General features: G+C 40.8%; 1 protein-coding gene and 1 long non-coding RNA gene across 5 annotated transcripts in view; one reads left to right on the plus strand and one right to left on the minus strand.

The window, feature by feature from the left end:
- Positions 1-1,473: 1,473 nt before the first annotated feature.
- On the minus strand, positions 1,474-3,362 carry LOC139587915 (uncharacterized). Its single transcript, XR_011678532.1, has 2 exons — positions 3,257-3,362; positions 1,474-1,954 (listed from the first exon to the last, which is right to left on the minus strand). It is a non-coding gene; the product is annotated as an uncharacterized lncRNA (long non-coding RNA).
- MPPED1 (metallophosphoesterase domain containing 1) overlaps positions 2,878-16,055 on the plus strand; it is a 62,774-nt gene continuing 49,596 nt past the window's right edge. Inside the window, exons 1-2 of one of the 4 annotated variants that reach the window (XM_071422624.1) lie at positions 3,415-3,553; positions 3,702-3,957. The gene's annotated coding sequence lies outside the window, so the exon portion shown is untranslated. Of the gene's footprint in view, positions 3,008-3,414; positions 3,554-3,701; positions 3,958-12,384; positions 12,851-16,055 lie in introns of those variants that run through there. The other 3 variants (XM_071422623.1, XM_071422625.1, XM_071422626.1) reach the window with 3 other exon arrangements.

Here is a 16,055-nt window from a genome sequence, read left to right on the forward strand (position 1 = left end):
ACGTTTAATTTAAACTACACATAAATAGTTGCCAACCAGCAAGAAGCCAAATCAAGTACAAAAATTCAGCCGAAATGATGCACTGTTATACAGGTTTATGTTTATTATCTATTTCTGCCTTCCCCAGTGATCGTCTGAACTTCATTTGCCCAACTGCCTTTCACTTTAGATAAGAGGATCATTTCCCCCCCTATCAGTTGAAATTAATTTTTGTCTGTTGCTACCTAAGTGCTCACATAGAGCATTTTCCATCTTCAAAAGTAATAATTCAAAAATGATATATATAAGCCCTTCCACCTTGAAGTAACAATCTGTACAACCAAAGATAACTATTTAGGGGTCCCTTGCTTCATTATCCCAGAATTTGATCAAAATACCTACAAATACGGATTGTCCTTGCTAGACAACATAATTCCATAGCATCTTCCCCAAAAAATTTTTATTTAAAACAAAAAAATCGCATAACATTGTCTGCACCTCTTCAATTGACATAAAGAGATGTTTGCTGTTCCTGAGCTTCAGAGGGTGACACCACCAGCCTGACTGAGTGCCTTGGCTAAGCAGATGGAACAGGATGTAACTGATGCAGGAAAGCAATTTTTGAGAGCTGCAGTTTCTTTTGCAGGCAGGGTGAATATCTTCTTTGTTTCAATCCATTTGAGTAGTTCAGTTAAGGACTATTAAAGCTGAAAAATCAACATTAGAGAAGAAAAAGTAAGATTGCCTATTTTCCTCTGTCAATCTACAGCTAAACCCAAGTGTGAGAGGATAAGATCTGCTTTCTCTAAGATTGTCAAAGCCATGGCTACCAGAAGCCTCCGATTTAATTCCCCTTCTAGGGGCAATTATTTCAGTTATTTCAGAAAATATTTTAAAATGCAAAGATACTTTTGAAATGCATCAAGCATTTTAAGATAGTTATAATGAACAATTTTAAATGACCTCAAATAAATTTTAGTTGAATGTCAGTTTTCATACAAAGACAACTTGATGCAAATCATAAATAACTAAAAATGTCAAGTACTATTCACCATTTAGTAACAATAGAGGATAATAAATTAATTTTTAATAAAATATTTTAAACCTAAACCAGATGTATTTAATGTATATAGATATGATGTTAACTATATAGATACATTAACTCTCAAAAGAAAGAGAAAAATGGCCAGATCTGCTAATACTGACCAGCTGATTTCTGTTTATACATTCACCAAAAAAGAAAAATCCATTTCTCTTACAAAAGACAACTAAAATTTAAAAAGTGAAAAGAAGATCGAAATTATCAATATCAAATCTTTCTTATTGTTTTTTTAAGGAATAGTTGAAATTGAGGATTTTCATTTTTCTGTGAAAATTAAGGATTTGCATCCAGCCATCCTTGCCTCACCTGGAACATTAAATCAACAATTTTTGATATTAAAGACAAAAATAAATAAGAACAATGCTTAGCACATTTTCTTTTTTCTTTCTTTCTTTTTTTTTTAAGTAGGAATTTATTACTCATATTTCCCGTGGGGAAACCACACAGCCTCAAGATTTCCAAAAAAAGGTGCCTGTAATTACTTTTCTAAGCTTGTATTCATGCATCTGAATAAGTGAATTGATTGTGAATATGTTCTGCAGCTTCTAATAGGTCCTAACCATGAGGCCGATCAAAAATTTCCCAAGCACATTTATATTGTTGCAAAACCGCTGACATGTCAAAAAGCAAACTTTCAAGATAAATACGTATGTTTTGCCAGGAATGGAAGCTGTGGGGGAAGGTTTTCAGGTCCAGTATTCGAGTTTTGAGTCTCTGCCCAGGGCACGGGAACTTCTCGTGGGGTCCCCCTGACCCGGGCAGAGCCTGCGTGCGAGTTTGGCTCTGCTCGGTAATACAGGACCGTGTGTGGGGCTCGATGGCTTCTTTTCTTTCCTCCAGAACGCTTCCCAGAGCTCTCTGTTTCATCCTGACCTGGAAGAGATGTAGAAAGTACAATTATTCTGTCCATAATGGATATTTTCTAGCTTGGGATTTTCAGACTGCTGTTTGATCAGCAGTAAGTCACCATGTGGACCCAACCCAGATGTAACTCCACTAATCGTTGCTCGATATCCAGCACGCTTTCTTGCCTAGCAGGCGATATGGGAACGTGCGAGCAGGAATTAAATTTATTCTTGTAAGGATTTGAAATTTTTTCATTTGAGAATCGCTCTGCAGTTGTGCAGTAAAGCCCTTTACATGTAATTTGCCTCTCCTCAATGCATGCGTTTAACTCTCTTGCTCTCTACTCATAATATCATAGGAGTGCAATATTATATATTTATGATTCTACGATGGCCTGATTTCGAAGCCGAGGGAACCCGTGAGTGCTTGGTGCCTCTGAGAAATACACCAGGCGCTCTCAGGGAAGGGACACCTCGGCCACCCTCGTGTCCCCCCTGCCAGGACCGGACCTCCGGAGTCCCCTCGGCGCCCTTCTCGCCCACCACCACCTGCGCTGCCGAAGGGACGGGCAGCGGCTCTCTTGGCCGCGGGGCGCTGCCCGGAGAGTCCCCCCGCAGCCCCGGTGCCAAACTTCCCTCTGACCGCCGCGGGAAGGAGGGGGACCAGCGGCACCCCCACCCCCGAAAGGCCGGCGCGGAGCGTCCTGCCCGCCGGCCGCACGCACACGCTCCCCGAGGACGCCGTGCCCCGGGCCGCGCAGCCTCCCCTCCCGCCGGAGGCGGCCCCGCGCCGCCCCCGCTGACCCGCGCCCGCGGCGGGAGGGGACAGCCCGCGCTCACGGCAGCGCAGCCCGGCCGCGGGCACCGAGCTCCGGGGCCATGCAGCGCCGCGGCCCCGGCGCATCAGCGCTCCGGCCGGGCGGGGAGGAGGCAGGGCCGGCAGTGGGGGATTCCTGGCCCCCCAAAGGAGGTGGGGGAGGCGGGGGAGGGGAGGCGGGGGGGAGGGGAGGCTGAGCTCCTGGAGAAGGAGACGATCGCTCGCACAAAATCCTGCGTCCTCAAGCCAGCCCCGGCGGGCAGGGTACGTATCTGGGGAGCCCCCCCGCCCCGCTGCCCCCGCAGGGATGGGGGTCGGGGCTGGGGTCCGGGCGGCCGCCCCGGGCGGGAGAATCGCGCGCAGGGCCCGTTCCCGATGCGGGATCAGTGGAAGGCGGTGAGGTTCGACCGCCTCCCCCGGCTGGGGACCGAGGAGACGGGGGGGGGGATGGGTCCGCCTGTGTTGCCGTGCGAGGGTCTGAAGCCCCCCCAGCCGCACCCCCCACCTACCCACCCCCAAGCGCGTCAGGGTTTTGCTTCTCCCAACCAAGCTTCCCCTTGGCTTCTTAAGAAAAAAAAAAAAAAAATATATACACACACACACACACACACACACGTATATATATACACATAATATCTATGCCCCAAAGCCAGAGAGAGTGAGGCAGGCGGGGGGGGAGCGAGGGGGGGAAGGGCTTTTCTGAGGATCGGGAGAGAGGCGGAGGGAGAAGCGCCGGGAGCCTCGCAGCATCCCGTGCCCCGGCCCCGCGGCGCTGCTGCCGCCGGCCGTGCGGAGCGGCTGCGGAGCAAGGTAAGGGCTGGCACCGCGCTCCGGGGACCGTGCCTGTCCCTGCGGGGCTGCTCTCCCCGGCCGTGCGAGCGCTCGCTGGCGAGGGCAGAGCGGCCGCTGCCCGGCCGTGCCCCGCCGCCGCCCAGCCGCGAAGTTACTTTGTTCGCAGAGTTGCCGCGGAGGCCGGGCCGGGAGCCCCGGGCGCCCCGGCCGCTTGTCCCTCGCATCCCCCCGCCGTGCTCAGCGTCACCGGCCAGCACCGCCAAGGAAGCCCCCGTGGAAAAGCCGTGCGCGCCTTCCCCGATAGTCTCCTCGCACAGCCGGGGGAAGGGGTGATGGAAGAGGAAGAGCTTCCCTTTGTCGTAGGAGAGGATTGAGTGACCTCCAAAGTTTTGTTCCGGGAGGAAACCGCTCGAATAAGTTTGGTAGGATTCATGCCGATTTGCATGTGATTTATTGCGCTGTTATTTGGTATCTAGTACGCTTAAAGCAGTATAGCAGACAAAAAAAAAAAAAGGATAAAAGGTTGAGGACATTTAGATAGAAATTTCAGTTCTTTTCTTTGCTTTCTTAGGATTAGCGTTTTCTATCTCACACTTTCAGATGGGTAGTGTGGAATGCATTTATAAATGGGTGTGCTTGTCCGTGGGTAACACTGAGGGTACAGATGGGAAACGTGAAGAAACTGGGCAGATTTTAAATGCTTCATTCTCTTTGGTGGAAGATCAATAGTTGAAGATTCCTGCTTGCACAGTCTGTACCTTAACAATATTATCATTGAGAGATCTGCTGATAATGTATGGTATTGATAGCCATTGCAACTTCAGTTTAATGAATTTTGTGGTTAATTTAGACTAATGTAAAGGAGCTCCGGATATTCTGGATAAATTGATAACTAGGCAGGATTATTAAACTTTGCAATTAGCTTGTGATGAAGTGAACTCTCACTTTTTCTAAGGCAGATATTCAAAATGCAAGGCTACATTTTAAAAGTGTATATCTGAAATCTGACTACCAAAAAATCATGCATCTTTAAGAGAAGACCAGTTATGGAGTCATTGAAAAAGGGCAATCTGTGTTGCACCTATTTGTAATAAACAGTTTCGTAATGACAGACATTGTAAATTCTCTGGTAGTGTACTACAAAAACAGGGGGGTTACTGATTTCTATTTATATATAGATTTTTTTGAAATTATTAAATGTAGTAGTTTTCCCTTTTATCATATGTATGTGAACTGATTAATATTAGTTACTACCCTTAAAATTTCAATGGTATGTTTAAACAGTTTTGGCTTGGCTCTTGGGGTTTGTTTCATTGTCTCAATCTATCCGAGACATAACACATCTTTAAAATTTTTTGCTTGTACACTATCCCCTCTAACTCCTTTCTTCTCTTCCTGATCTCCTGTGGTATGATTCACAGCAAAGTAACTGCAGAGAATACCTGTATATGTTCGTGTGAAGTAAAGTGCCCATATTAAAGATACACAAATGTTCTTGGTGGACAGGAGCCATCCCCTCATGCCCTGTATGAAAACCTTCTGGGCTGCTATTAACAAGAGACTTGCTTTGGTGTTAGTTTGTGATGCCAAACAACAAACAGTAGAGAATGCAAAGATAAAGCTGGTGCTCTGATCTTTGTTTAAACAGGTCATGGTTTTTATTTAATGCTGCATGCTCATTATGGGAACTGTCAGCAGGAATGTAAAGCAGACTGGAGTTCTGATCTGGCATACATTCATAGATGACTCTGACATTGATGTTTCTGCTTCTTCACTTAATGATTCATAGAATGTAGTGTAGTTTGTGGTCATATTTATTTAATTGAATGTACTATACGAAATCAGAACAAAAGATTAATGTCCTGGTAGGAACCAAACATGTTCAGATCTGCTGCCTCAGGTGCAGTCCTCTTGACCTGAAGAGTTACACTGAAGTGCACTTTTCTATTTAGTAGAACAAGTAAAATTGTATAAAGAGATCATTGGTTTTTAAGTCAGCTTGAGTTCTGCCACTGAATTACAAGGAAGGCGACTCAAATCCCCTAAAACCAGGTAACTGCTTAGTCAATTACCCAGTCAGTTTCTTTTTTTCAGACATATGGAAACAATATCAAATAGTAATTAGAAAGTGCATTCATAATTGAGAATTTTAATGCTTTTCATCCACAAGAACAGTTTTCATCTCAGTTGGTTAATAAACATAATACAAATAATTCAGTGCAGTCCATTTGATCCTTGCTGAATTTTGTTTTGAAGAATTCATACAGGATGTGCAAGGTAAGCTGAAGGAAAAGCCTTTTCACACGTTCAGTTACATGAAGGAATATTAGAATATTGCAACATACAGTATGAGCTTTCAAAATAAGACTCACTGTAGCCCTGGAAACTTTAATTTGGGTGTTCTGGATCATGCATCGGTTTGGGTTCTGTCATCATTTTCCATATGTCTATTTCATCTGTCTCAGAGGAAAGTTTCTAATTATTATTTCTAACTTAAAACCTTCATTTTAAATCCTGGCTATTCTAGGTTATTTTTTAAGATATAAGCAAAGTTGGTTAATGTAAGACAGTTCTTTAAGGTCGCTGGATTGTTATCCTTTTACTTCCCATTAGAAAATCATCTTTTCAATCAATGTAATTACAAATAAAATAGCATGAGAATGTGATGCTCAGGCAAGGTTGCAGAGTGACAGCCCCTGATCAGATCCACTGCAAAAAGTGGTAGAGCTGTTGCAGTACTGGCTGTTTCCCTGCTTCTGCAGTAACCACCTCTGGAGTCAAAGCAGTTCATTCCTGGGTGCTGCTCACTGCTTGACCTCATTGTTGAGACTGTCAACAAGTGTGGCAGTTTTGCCATGCTTTGACAGTGCAGTGGGAATTGTATTAGGATCAACAATTAGCCATCATGGTATATATGAGGCAACTTTCAGTCATAACTGACTTGGAATTCATTATAGTAACCTAAACACAAAATGCTTATCATCTTCCATTCAGTCACAATTTAAAATGCTATGGTTTACTATGGGAGTAAAGGTTGAGTTCATAATATCATTTAAATATGCTGTATTCTGTGTCAGACTAATATCAGTGCAGTAAGGGCTCGTCTTTACTGAGTGAGAGGTGCAATGCAGAAATACATTTCAACTGCAAGCATTAGCTCTCGCTTGTTACATATGTCTAATTTGTACATTTCTGCTAAAACCAAGAGTGTATCACTTTTCTTTGCAAGCTTACTTTTTATGTGGTGTGTCCTCTTCACCTTTTAAATTGAATTCCTCTGTCATGCAGTCAGCCCAGCTTCCCTTACGGCATCTAGGGTCTTGTCACTGAACCAAAGACTGAAGCCAGCAGAGCAGCTGAACAAGTGGCATATGAAGGAGGAGATGGTGACTGATATTTTTGATTGTTTTTTCCATGTTTTCCTAATTGGCTGTTTTGCACAAGCCTCCTTTTTTGCCTGCTCTCAGAATTGCATCACTGCGCTTGATGCGCTGTGGAACTCCAGCACCCTGCACACCACTTGATTCCTTATCACCTTTTCCCTTGTCTCACCGACTCTTATCAAATCCCATCTTCTTCCCACTTCTGTCTTTTGTGATGCTAATCTTGCATTATTTTTTCCTAAAAGAAAATGGAAGGAACAGAGTGTGCTGCCGTTGCACTGATAATTCCTGTGCTACATTGTTTTTCTCCCATATCCTTTGTTGAGTTTCTGGAGGCTGTAATCTGGGGCAGAGACTGTTTTACTGTAGGGCTGTATCCAGCATCATTTGCTGCTGGATTTCACCTGGTCTGTGGACACTCATAATATATTCATAAAAGGATTATTTTGGCTTTGTGGACAGCCTTTCTTCTGGTTCTTTGGTAGAAAAGCAAAACATTTCTATTTGGAGGTTTTCTATACTGTATCACTGTTCTGAGTTTTGTCCCTCAACACTGTGTCCCTAATACGAGAGGATTTTGGTAAGACACCTTGCCTGATGTAGTGGGGATGGGGTAGATTAGAGCTTAGCTACTGACAGAGACTAACTGGCTTGTACCTTCAACAAGAATGACAATAAATGTCAATTTCAACACATATTAGTAGAAACCTCAGGTTTGTCAACATCAAAAAAAATGTCCAGATTTCACCATGTTGATCAAATAAAACAGAAGGGAAAAGAAACAAAAACGTGCAGTGAGTTTGTTTCAGAATTTGGTTATTTTCCTCCCAGATATTTTTACATTTTGATCTCTGTTTACTTTCCATCTCTAAACTGTGTAGTTTTATTTTAGCATTTTTTGGTGTCCCATGAAAATCTTTTCACCAGTGCAGCTAAAATTTTTCAAGTGAGTGTTTCAAGCAGCCAGTGAATCAGCCGATGGGCCGTGCACAGTTCAGGGGCAGCCTTTCTTTATCTCACATGGACCACGTAGGGGGGCTCTTTGTGGACATGACTTCAGGGTAGGAGTGGTTGTTGACTGTTTTTTCCTTACATCAGTCCTAGAGGCAATACCTGGAAAAATAAAGGTAACAATCCCAGTGACTCCCTCCCTGGACATGAATCAGATGACATGAAGGGTTTCAGTGGGATTGATGAGGGAGAAGTGGAAACAGCAGAAATAATAAGACAGCATAGTAAATTTTCAAAGTTTTGTGTATAAGAGAAAAAAATGTAGCTGTGAAGGATTTGCATGTTTAATTTTATAATTTATCTCCAGGTCTTAGTAGAAAAAGAGACACTGATGCCAGAAGTAGTATCACTATAAATATATTTGCATGTGAGCTGTGTTCTACATCCCACCTTTGACATATGTGCTGGCACTTTGTCATTTCATTCATCTTGAACTACAGGGATGCATAGGCCACTTCTCTTTTGTGCTCTTGTCCTTTCAAGAGTTGTTAGCATCAGATTTTTTTCTGAAATCAGATGAGAATATTGGCAGTAGAAATGAATCCACAGCCAAGCGGGGCTGCTGCACGAAAAAGGAAGAGCCTGTCAATTTATTACACACAAATTCCACTGAAAGCAATTTGGATAAAGTGAGTGTCGCAGGCAAGTGGCTTTCACCCAGCAGGGCTTGTACTAGGCTAGGAAATGAGGATGTGGCCAGTTGTCACAAAAGAGTAAAGAAAAAGAACATTCTTCAATTTAAAATTAAACCAAACTGTTTAAATATGTTTCAGTACTTAGTCTTCTTCTCAGTAAATAATATCTTGAAAGATTCAGGAGTAGATGACATGCCCAAATTGCAAACTGAAATGTAGAATCAAACCCCCACAACCCTAATTTATTTCTGTTGGAATGTCCATTTTTTGTAATTTCCCGCATAACTTGTATTTTTAGCTATTTTCCTTTAGAATGAGTATTCTCATTTGGGGAATTCTAATTTTTTTCCTGAATGAATATATACACACGGTTTACAGTAACATAGCAGATTATATATTATTGCCAGAGACTAAGGCAAAAGTGAGAAATTATTTTTGTGGCTCTTAGATATTTATTTAAAATTTCCTTCCCTAGAGGTAATTACTTACAAAGATTATCTACTCTGCAGGTATTTTTAGATAACTAAAGGTAGTATTGAGTGAAAATATTATATTTTTCAGGAAAAACATTTGATTTTACTTTAAAAAAGTATCCATTTAAATATTTCATTGAAATATTACAATGTTTTTATACATTCAGGCACTGTCGTATGTAGGATTACAATAATGCGTTTAGCCTCGACAAATATTCAGTCTATTTGTAAATCTTAGAGCACTCCAGTATCTAAAATATATTGGATATAAGGTAAAGCAGAATTTTAAGGTGGAAACAAAGCAATATTATTAGGTTTTGTTGATTTTTCAAATTGAATAAATGAACAGTTTATTTGTACGGATGAGAAATTGATTCAGAAAATGATACTGCTAATGAGCCAGAATAAAACTAAATTTTCATAAATAGAATATTCATTTACTGTATAGTTTTGGGAACTAAGTAGGGAAATGAGAAAAAGTAATTAAAAATCATATGATCATTCAAAATAAGACTGACAAAGAAGGTTTCTAAGTGGTAACTGCTTTAAACAAATACAGATTTGGATTTCTTAGGTAAATGTGCCATTTTTGTATTTTCTGAACTCAGTGTCTGTATCTTTTCCTGGATGCCTTGTCAGAACTTTGGTGTGCTGTAGGTACAGTATATTTTTGGATATAAACTTCATAGAAGTGGATGTTACCACATAGTCCCAAAACCCAAATAATTTATCTCATTTTGTACTTGCTGTGTCCATATAATCTTTTTATTACAGTTAAAGCTCACAAGTATGTTCGTGTTCTTTATAAAGAAAATAATGAGAGAAATGTGCAATATTTATGTTCTAGAGCAAAGGAAGTAACTAATTTTTAGAAAAAAAAATCCAGTCAAGAGTTTTCTCATACTGTTACTCATACCTGTATGTTACAGGTCATTATAACCTGCAAAGGAGAGCAATGATGTGTGTTTTAGAATGGTGAGAAATAACCTGGGGGATTTAGTTGCCTTTTTTTTTTTTTTCCTAATGCAGATTAAGGTGGTTGGAATTATAGAGAAATAAGAGGTCTGTCAAAGTCACTGTTGTTTTTTTTTCCATGTTAGAAACCAGATTGCTCAGTGCCCTGCAGATCTGCAGTTAACAAATATGTGAGATATATGATGAGGCACTGAAGTATTCATTGATATGTGAAATATGAGATTCTAAACAGAAGAGGACAAAAAGAGTAGGGTTTTGAGGCTTACAGGTAATTCAGAATTACGTTCACCTGGTTTTGCTTATATGGGTAGAAATAGCTATGACTTCCAGGGAAAAGATGGAGTCACAGAACTGAGTGTTATTTGATTGATATCAAATTTAGATTTGCTGGCACAGGAATGTTTTCACCTCAGATGTTTTCTAAAAACGCCTAGAAGTGCATTTTAGTTTTGTTTATTTTTTTTAAATGCAATGGGAAATGTTCCTATCTCAGACAAATCCTATTAATTTAGGAAGCCTAATGATTCCATCAGTAGAAGTGTGTGTGATCAAACTTAAAATCCTCAAGTGTCTCCATGACATTTGACTGTGCTTCCTTCCCTTTAAAGTCCTCATCTGTCAGGTGAGCACACCAGGCTGCCAAGGGGAGGCCCAGTGGTTTTGCTTTCCCAGGACCTGCATGCTGTTTCAGAAGATGAAGAGGAGGAAGAGGAAAGTGTATCTCTCTGGGAAGATTTCAACAGCAGTGTGATTTCCCTGGCTCATCCTTTCCCACAGAAGAATGCCTTTTTAGGATTATTTCAATATTCATTTTCCAGTGGCAGAACTGAAGATAGCAGACTGATTCCATTGATTGGCCTCTATCTGAACTGTGTGAAATGGGTATTTTAGCAAAAACCCTTAGTATTTTCAGCCTATTTCTCAGAGTAAGTGGTTGCTTTTCTAGTCTCAGTATGTTCACTTACTGGTGGTCAGTTTGTAACAAGCATTTTCCGGAGTTAAAGCAAAAGCAGGAATTTGTGACGGTGGAGCTGTTATCGCAAAAATTTTGCTGTGACATTTGTATTGATTTTGGAGGTTTAAATAAAGGGTCTCCTTCCTTATGTAAGGGGTGATGTGACAGTTTATGAGGGGCACTGTAGTATAGGGAAGACCTGGGTGCTTGTAAAAGCTCTTGAAAGAGTTTCTGCTTAGCAGTGTCCAAGATTTGCATGAGAAGAAAGTGTGTCACCATGTAGTCTATCACAAACTCTCATGCTCCTCTTTAAGGTGCTTCACTGCTCTTGTCTTACTGGCTTTCCCTGAAAAAAATACAGCTTTGATGTTTCATAGCTGCATGGAAATGCCTCCTTGGTTTTTTTTGGTTTTTTTTTGATACTACATTTTGTTCTTTCATTGCCTCCCCAAACATCAGCTTGAGAGGCTGGCTGAGCAAAATGAACATGTTTTCTGTAGCTGCCTCTTTGCCCCTGACCTTGGTACTGCCTAGAGTCCCAGCATTCTCTTCTCTCTTTGTCTCACTGGTGGTGGAAAATCTGGCAACTACCCCTGTTCAGCTTCTTGCTGTGATGTGCTACAGTCACATTGTGCTTCTTGACCTTCAGATGTTTGCAACTTAGCAAAGTTCAGTCCTCAACAGAGAACACCTTTATAGTTTTCTCCCAATTACTGACTTTTAAAAATATTAATAAAATTATCATAATCAATATTTTATCTTGGTTTCTAATTATTATTTCAGTGACATCTGCTTGATCCATGTAGCTTCAATTCTGGATTCACATTTTGTGCTGCAGGAATTATTTTCAAGAAGTGTCAGTGGTGTTTTTAGACTTGAGACAAAGGGTGGATGATGGAGAGAACGGTTGGGCAGTGGAGTGAGATTTGGGAAGAGACAGTGGTCATGAGAGTGAGCCTAGAATAAAGCAAAATATGTGAGTGGAGAAGTGAGATCAAAATAAAACATTGGCTTGAAATGAAAAAAAAGATAAATAGGATGTATAAAAAGGCTGGGAAGTTCATGTAGATGGGGAAATATTTATGCTGGTGAGATATAACACCAGAAATTTCAGGCTGAAAAAGTAAAAAAAATATAAAATCTTAATACAAAGATTTATTTGATGATCTCATAAAGTACTTGAATATATCTGGATAGTCCTAGCTGCCTAGTCCAGTAATTCCTTAGGAGAGGTGTTTCAATCCTCACAGTTTATGTCCTGATGTGAAGCCTTCTGAAGGCTGGAGCAGTGTCCATTGCACACAGTGGACTTTGGGGCCCATTTGAACACACGCTGGAGAAAACAGCAGGAAATTATTGTACAGAGAACATTCCTGCCTTCTGTAAGAAGATGGCTTAGCTGATTTAATAGCTTTTTCTCAGTCTGTGATTCCAACAGCCAGGTTTGTGGTATTTATTTTAGTATTCATGTTCTTGCAGTCCTTTTTACATTTCTCTGTTTTTCCCTGGCAGACATCCCGCAGCTCCATAAGTCTGGGGGAAGAGGATGGTTAGCATGTTGTTGCTGTGGGGATTTGAGTCTTAACTCTCTGTGTTGTTAATGCTGGGCATATAATTTTAAAACTTGCATGCTGCAGAAGCCGATAATTATTTCCCTGCTGCATTTTATACTGTGGTTTGGGAAAGCAATACATTTCAGAATATTAAAAGAAAGGAAAAGTTACAATTTGGGGAACTATTGGAAATGGAAAGAGAAAGAGGGGAGTAATGGGTGTCAGTCTGGTTATCAGTCAAGCTGGAAGGAGACAGCTTGTTCTGTCGAACACCAAGAATGTCAGTAGTCAGCCAATCACTTATGCAGGAAGAAAACCATAGACTGAAAGGTAAGGTTCAAAGACATCTGTGTATGTATCTGAAATGAGCTTGAAATCAGCTTGATACTGAATTATCAGCTTGATACTGAATTATGCTTACTGATCCTGTGTGTTACATAGATAATTTCTGTTTAGCACAGGGCATTCAGGGCATTTCAGTGACTGCTGTTCTTTTTTTTTTTTTTTCTTTTTTTTTTTTTTAGATCTCTTTTCTTTTCTTTTCTTTTCTTTTCTTTTCTTTTCTTTTCTTTTCTTTTCTTTTCTTTTCTTTTCTTTTCTTTTCTTTTCTTTTCCTTTCCTTTCTCTCCTCTCCTCTCCTCTCCTCTCCTCTCCTCTCCTCTCCTCTCCTCTCCTCTCCTCTCCTCTCCTCTCCTCTCCTCTCCTCTCCTCTCCTCTCCTCTCCTCTCCTCTTCCCAGATCTTCCCTTCCCTTTCCATCTTGTTTTTATGTTTTTTATGTGTCCAGGGTTGGCACTGAGTGACTGTCACTGAGCAGAAGACTCAATGTACTGTTGCATTTTTTCCCTTCCTTTTTTTTTTCTTTTTCTTTTTTTTTTTTTTTTTTTTTTAATCAAAGGAAAGAGGTTGTCTTTCCATTTTTAACCTGTATATAGGATGAACTTTTTGCTGGATGTTTGCTGCCATTCTCTCAGGCTGGCCAAATGGTGTGTGGTTCACTCACTGTCCCGTGGGCAAGGGTGGATTCCCTGCTTAAAAGAGCTCTTCAGCATTAAGGGTGTGTCGAGTGGTGTACTGGATGTGTTTCTGTTCCCAAACAAATTTGTCTTTTGAATTAAATTGTGTTGGTACGTGCCATTCCACTAACCCAGAAAGAGGAGGAGAGCCAAAGGGTGGATATTGGGGTACATGCAGGTTTATCTGCTGTTTCTGCAGCAGACTTGACATCTGACTTGTGACAAGCTGTAAAGGACAGAAGCCAAAGAGGAGACTGACAGAAGCTGTTTCCTCAGCTGCTGTGAGCTCCTGAGAGCTTCCCAAGGCTAAAGGGAGATTCTAGGTCCCTAAGGCAGTGCCTTAACTTCTTTGAAACCCTGGTTCAGTTGTGTGTAAAGTGGGCACAATCCCCAAATTGTAAAAAAAAAGGCTGTGTTTTTCAGGTAGTTTGAAATCCTTATATGGAGGTGTGGAATCATAAATTATTTCTCCTACTGGAGAATATTTCTAGAGGTCACCAGTTCTAATAGTTTCTTTCAAACAGAAGTAGGTTCACTTAGAACAGTTTGCCCCCTATAAAATCTCTGACCTTGACTATTCAAACTTCTTTACAAATGCATCATTTAATACAGGAAGCTCCTTAGGGAAGGTTCTTCACATCTGCTGTCATAATTTCTTATTTCCTAAATGCAGCAATTTGTACTTGATTATTCTTACAAGGATCGTGCCTCCCTTCCCTCCCCCTGCTCTGGCACATTCCTTTGTGCTGCTGCTTCTTCTGCAGCCTGAACTCAGCATCTGAGAGTGTTTGAAATCCCAAATTTTCTTTGTTGTTATTCTAGCATTTCCTTACCACTCCGTTCTAGGGGAGGGCATGTAGGAATCTGCTCCTTTATTCTGAGGCTGTTTTGCTGTGGCTTGTTAGTGACAGCAAGTTGTCATCATCTTACAGCCATTCAGCCAATAACAAAAACCAAGCTGAATCTTTCATTTCGGCTTCCTGAGAACAAGATTTTCCCAAACAAAAATACTCTGCCACTTCTTGGAGCACTTAACATCTGCAGTAGTTAAGCAGAGGGCTGCAGCCCAGATTTTTAAAGATGCTTAAGTGCTTTACTTCCACTAAACTGAATTGGACCTAAGTACTTATAAATAGGTTTAAAAATCAGAGTGACTGTGAAGGCCTCCCTCATCCATCACTCGGCAGTGGTCCCTTCAGAATGGCAGAAAGGCACATCAGCATGGTCACAGAAAATACTTCTAGTCCTGCTCTCCAAAACTCTGCATATTAAGTGAATTGTTGCATTCTAGCATGAATTTTCATGAAATAAGTCTTTGAATCAGATTGCTTGTATTCCCTAGAAGAAAAGAGCCCCTGCTTGCATGGAAGTCAATGTTTAAGTCAGACAACTTTTAAAAAGGATGCAAAGTTATACTGTAAAAATACCCACCTTTATAGCTTATAATCCATTTTTTATTAAAACTGGGAAATAGGAGTAAAATTCACATTTAAATTATTTTCTGCTGTTTCTAGGGGATACTCTTTGCATTCCAGTTAGTTTCACATTGTTCTTCCCCTACCCATTTTTGGTACTGCTGTTCTAGACTTGCATAACCTTCGGGGAAAAATTTATTCCCAAACATAAAACCTGTAGGGATTTTACATTTTTTAAATATTTAGTAACTTTTAACTGTGTGTTAGCCTTGGAATCATTCTGTTTTCCTGTGAATTCAGAATGCTGGGCTATTACTGACTGTAAATTATTTGAAGAGGGGAGCCCTTCATATATATGTCCTTCATTCAAGGAGTTGTGTGCTCCTCAAGGAGTTCCATCAGTGATGCTATAAAACTAGGATCGAGTGCACAGAAATCCATTCACTCTTCTGTTGATGTAAAGAATAGGCACTTGCAATGCTTCTTTCTAAGGTCACAGACTTTGAGAAAATTTAGTTTAACTGGTTCCTGTTCAATTTACTTGCATTTGAGTGCTCTATAGTAATGTATTCCATTTCAGGTTTGGTGGGGGTTTTCTGAGGGAGGATGGGGAATAAAACTTAATCATTCTATTAAAAAAAAGAAGAATGTAAACGATTGTGTTGCAAAAACATTGTGATTTGATGTGGCTTGGTCTTATCTTTTGGGTTTGGATTGAAAGTCTGAAATACTTGAGCTATGTTCTTGTTATAAATGAATGAGCCAATTTGATTAATAAGGAGAATTTATTCCATAATTAAAATACAATCGTAAAAAGGCCACAAGCAAAGATCAGATTGGTGCTGAACCAGGCTAACAGCGTCGAGTGCGATAGGGTGACTACTATGGCTCCTCTCCTCTGTGCATCACGGAGAGACAGCTCTCACAAAGTCATTTTTATACATTTCTAAGTGTAGAAAGTTTACTTGCACTCCGTGCTTCCCACCCCTAGTAAAGCACGTTCACCAGGTTGCTGACTAGAGAACTTTGTGTACTTTGAGCAGTCTGTCTCCGTCCCTCGCCTTCCCCTCCCGTTCCACAAAGCACTTGTGAGCAGAGGAAGTGC

Source organism: Agelaius tricolor, unplaced genomic scaffold, assembly GCF_023055355.1.
Source record: "Agelaius tricolor isolate 1412-34295 unplaced genomic scaffold, bAgeTri1.0.p SCAF_3, whole genome shotgun sequence".
NCBI classification, from domain to species: Eukaryota; Metazoa; Chordata; class Aves; order Passeriformes; family Icteridae; genus Agelaius; species Agelaius tricolor.